The sequence below is a fragment of the Lagopus leucura genome, unplaced genomic scaffold (assembly GCF_019238085.1).
Source record: "Lagopus leucura isolate 7727_CA_CO unplaced genomic scaffold, USGS_WTPT01 Super-Scaffold_797, whole genome shotgun sequence".
Classification (NCBI taxonomy): domain Eukaryota; kingdom Metazoa; phylum Chordata; class Aves; order Galliformes; family Phasianidae; genus Lagopus; species Lagopus leucura.
In genome coordinates this window covers 1,113,003-1,117,860 of record NW_024962259.1, presented here as the reverse complement: position 1 = coordinate 1,117,860, position 4,858 = coordinate 1,113,003, and the positions used below count along the sequence as shown (strand labels likewise).

At 45.1% G+C, this 4,858-nt stretch overlaps 1 long non-coding RNA gene across 1 annotated transcript; it reads left to right on the top strand.

Annotated features, from left to right (window-relative positions):
- The first annotated feature begins 407 nt into the window (after window positions 1-407).
- Window positions 408-3,391, top strand: LOC122176590. Its single transcript, XR_006177775.1, has 2 exons — window positions 408-752; window positions 2,273-3,391. It is a non-coding gene; the product is annotated as an uncharacterized LOC122176590 (long non-coding RNA).
- Window positions 3,392-4,858: the final 1,467 nt, after the last annotated feature.

Below are 4,858 nucleotides of genomic sequence, written 5' to 3'. Positions count from 1 at the left end.
CTCATGTAAGCGCATCTGGAAAAGGGTCTCCTCTCAAGTGCTGAGTGACATCTCACAACCTGTTTCTTTCCAACTGACCTGGAAAATACGCACTCAGATTTCAAAGGAGAAGAAATACAAAGTATTTTCTCATCAAACTTGGCATTATCTGTTTAGCAGGCATAACCGCTGTACGGTATTTTTCCATTGTGTTGAATCAGACTTTATCTTCAGCTCTGCCTGCCCATTCTAATAATAACGGCTCGGTGTTCAACGTGTGGCTTTGCAAGCAATTCATTTCCTCAGAACTGTTGATTGGAACTTTGCGCTGCTTCGAAGGTACGCAGCAATTTGGCTGTTTAGCACATTAGAGATAACGTGTCTTTTGCATTGGGATGAACTCATTATGGGCTTCAGGGCTGGGACCTGATGATTTGCAGACGCACTGTGCTACTCTTCAGCTGATAGGAGTGGAGAGATGAGGCAAAGTAATAGATTGGGTGAGAACTCATTAAACACGGTGATAGAACAATGGGCTCTTAGTGCCTTTAACTCCTTAGATTCATCTGGATCTTTCCATCTCAGCATTCTCCAGCCACTGGAGACTGAAACAACAATGAACTGAACGCAGAAAAAAAGCCAGGCAATTATTGCAGTTTGGTAAAAATTTAATGGAATTCATAAAGTCAGAGCAAGATAACAGTGCAAGGCTTAAATTGGGGCTGCTGAGATTCTGACGTAAGAGAAAGAGCAGAGCAGCAGAGCGTGGCCGGGTAAGTGCTCCCCTTTTGAGAGTGGCACTTATTTCTATGAGCAGTCCTATGTCCACTTCTTTGTATGAGCAGTTTGTGTTTACAGATGCCAAAAAACTCAGGAGGGTCTGTTTTTGCACATAGCTGTGGATGCTCAGCTCTCCTGGGAGCTGGGGTGCTTACATTTTAGCACCTAAACGTAGACTTGGGTGCGTGTCTATGCCTTGCATCCAGCTGATACATGTTATTTTAATGTAAGTTGGATTGCTTTACATGCTTGACAGGCTGTGTTTCTTTCTGTTGGCTGCCTATAGTACTGCAAATGCAAAAATCCTGACTGCAATAGCCAGCGCTTTCTCTTCTGAGGTTTACATTATCATCTTTGTCTCATTATTCCTGGATGGCTGCCCATCATTTCTTATGTGGATTTTTCTACAAAAGATGAAAGGAGAAGGGTGTGGGAAGGAAAGGAGAGGAAAAAGAAATCTTGCTTTTTCTTACAAGAAGAGCAAATAATTCATTCAATTGCATGGCTTTTATTATTTATGCAACATGCTTTGAGATACTAGCATGTGAGCTGAGAACATAGAGAAAGAAAATCTCTGCTATCAAGGGAAAAGTCTCTCCCAGTTCCATCCCTCACCCTTATCTCTGGTCAATTCATGAAGGAGTGAGAAGGATGCTCAGGAGCCACATAGGCAGAATGCAGATGGCAGCTCTGCCTTGCTCAGCGAGCTTTAACAGGTGTAGCTCTCCACATCTTTCCCCTGCAAAACATGATAAGAGTTTTAACAATGAACATTTACCCTGTAACAAGTAGCCTCATACTCCCCACCTATTCCTGGCCACCTCGTGCCTCTGCCACCCTGATCCTGAGCCTTGTGAACCAGCCCTGGACAAACAGCCAGGCAATGCAGCACAGCAGCACTGCAGACATGAGGACCTGAGAAAACATCTCCAGTTTTATGAACTGAAGTCTCAGTGTTGGCTACATCAAGCCAAGTTTCCAAGGCTTTGCAGAGTTCTGTCTAGGCTTAATCTTTATTATTTTTTTCCTTTATTTTTTCCCTTGAATTTTTTATGCTTTTATTCTCTGCATAACTAAGCTGAGGTCACTTCAGAACAGTGCATGGATGGAGAAAGCCAGAATTACACCCCATAATCCTTCACCCTGCAGTTACCTTTGTTGTGTTTGATATCTCTCAGCTCAGGGAGGATACAGTGCAGATGCACAGTATTGCACTGAGCTCCAGGCCTTGAATAATCAGTAGAGAAGTTATCTCCTTTATCAAGAATGAAATTCACAGCTGTGAATCTGGGCTGTGGGGACATTTCCCTTCCCATTCAAGCGTGGGCAGAGACTGCGAAGTGGGCAGAGGATTTCAGAGGATGGATTTGACATGAAAATATCATCCAACATCCCTGCTTCTGTGAGCTTTGAGGATTCTGAGGACACAGCAGTGAGGATGCTTCCAGGGCAGCAGCACACACTGCAGATTGCACAGCAAAGGATGAGAATTTCTTTCTGTTGTTTCTTGCAGGTAAATTCCTAAGCCATCTGCAGAGAATTTTCCCTTTGTGGCCAGGAAGACATGGCTGAAGGCGATGGGGTTGGGCATTCAGCTCCTCCACTCCATCCCTCAGACTGAACAGAGCTTTGGACCAAGAGATCAGCACTGAGCTCTGCAAGAGAAGGGAGCTCAGTGCTTTGGTGTATGTGTGTGTGTTTCTTTTCTTTCCATCATACTAATGAAATCTGCAGACATGGAGAGGAAACTGAGAGTTATTTATAGGAGTGAGAGGAATGTGAGACCTAATTGTTGCTTAGTCTATTGCTAAGTATGTAATCTGTTTGCTATTAAATTTTACAGTCTTGCAGCAATGTACATAGGTTCTATAGTGGGCTTTTTTTTTTCTGTTAAGGCAAACATATACAGCTGATGAAGAAAAAATCTCAGGCTAAGGTGCTTGCAATCGTTATGAGCACAGACACAAGGCATCGTTTTAGGGAGACAACCAGGATTCAGTGCAACTGCTAACATCCACCAGGCAGAACTCAGCTCTGGAGCTAGTTGGCTTTATTGCTTATCACTGTCTGTCTGCCCTGGAATATTCCACCTCTATAATTTGCAAGAGGTCCCATCGGATCCTGCTCCCTCTCTCCTACGTTTAGGTTTCTCTCCTTTGTGGACAAATGCTGTTCCTGGGTATTTTGAAAACGCCGTGGTGACTCACTGACTTTTGTCATTTTGCTTTGATGGGACAACAACACTGAAAGGAAAAACAAGTGATATTTACTCCCAATGTCCAAAACTGGCTTCACCACTGCAGGCAGAATTTAGAAAGCCAGAAATAGAGATGTGATTATAGTGTACGTGGCAATTAAGAGGCAGCCCTGTAGGATCCTCCTGCTGGGTTTCAGCCGGACGCACAGCACTGTGCCTGGCTGTAGTGCCATCCATCTTTGTGAGGCTGCTAGGAGAAGAAAAGAGCCTTGACAGATACAGTGGGAGCTGGCATTTAGGGCTGAAGCACTGAGAGGTGCCCACTGTACATCCCTGCGGGGATGATCTCAGCCCTTTCTCAGATTGCTTGCACATCTCTTTTAAATCTCAAGTGTAACTCTCAAATAAATTGACTTTATTCAGTGGGAGAATGAAGACCTGGACTGGTTTTTGTGTTTCTGACAAGCTACCAAGGAAACACTGATTTAGGATGTGACACTTGGTGTGTGTGTAGGGCAGAAATGCCAGGCAGGTTATTGGCAGTGAGGCACTTGAGCCCTCCCCCATTGCGAATAAGGCCAGGGGTGCCAGCTGGCCTCTGGCCAGGCATTTGGCCTCTGACCAACTGGCTGACATTCGTTTCTTCCATACGCTTCTCCTGAACCTGGTGGGAGGGGTGTTTTACAGCAGCAATTAGTTTATTCCTGGGGTAAACAGTAGAAATAGGAGGGTAATTGCAGCAAGAAGTTTGCTTCCTGTTGCAGTGTGAAAACCTGCTGGCCGCCAACTGGATGTTAGCCCTCAAATCCGCAAGGCCAATTGACAGCTGGTCTGCGTTTGTCCCTCCTTAGGATTTGCAGATGTATGTTGGAAAGTGTGGGGATGGGGATCCCATCAGCCCATCCATCAGCACAGGGCACGATGTAGGCAGAGCTGGGAGCATTCCCATTGCTCTAATCTCCTTTCTATCCCAAGTCATGGCCATTTTTATCTCTCATGGCCCAATTGTTAGCTTGTGGTGTGACGTATGATGCAGCTTTATGGCCTGTTTTGTATCCAGACCTTCCCTTGGCCATACACGAAGAATTCTGTGTTGGCACACTGGGATGGGGCTGCTCCCACTTTCCAGGAACTAGCTCAAAATTATCCATCTAGCTGTGATTTTCTCTGTCCAGCACTGTCACTGCCCAGCCAGCAATGACACCAACAGCACTGCTGACCTCTGCACAACTCATGCCTGACACATTTCCTATCCTTTTGCTGTTTGTTTTTCTTCTCTAGCTATCCTCCTCTTTGGCAGCAATCTCCCCTCATCATGCTGCCATTATGGAGCATAATACACCAGGAGAACTTCCTCAAATGAGCTACCAAGCAACCTGTCGCCTCTTCCATTGCATGCCTTATTAGCTCACTTCTTCTGCCCATTTCCATCCATCACATGGATGCTCAGATCAATTTTATGTATTTTTCCAAATTGCAGTATTTTTTTTTCAAGGTCCCCTTTCTCCTCTCAAATATGCATCTTTTCTTGTGGAAATGTCTTCAGACCGAGGTATGCCGCACCATTTTCCAGCTGGGAGGTAACACAGCCCAAAGCAGGGTCTGCTCCACTCATATTTTATCCTCCTTTTGGATCAGAGCAGCAGCGGTGGCTCAGAGCTGGAAGGACAAACCATAGTCTGCATTTGGGTGGTGAAAACCCCTCAGATCCACTCAGTGATTTAGCTGGAGTAATGCTGAGACAGAAACAGCTCAGCATGCCCACGGACAGCTTATTCAAGTTGCTGACATAAGAAAATATTTATACATGTTTGGACATTTTCCATTTTCACTTTAAAATTAAAACTTGCCTTCCCAGCTCTAGGGAACAGGTTTGCTGCTCCTCTACCTCTTGCACATCTT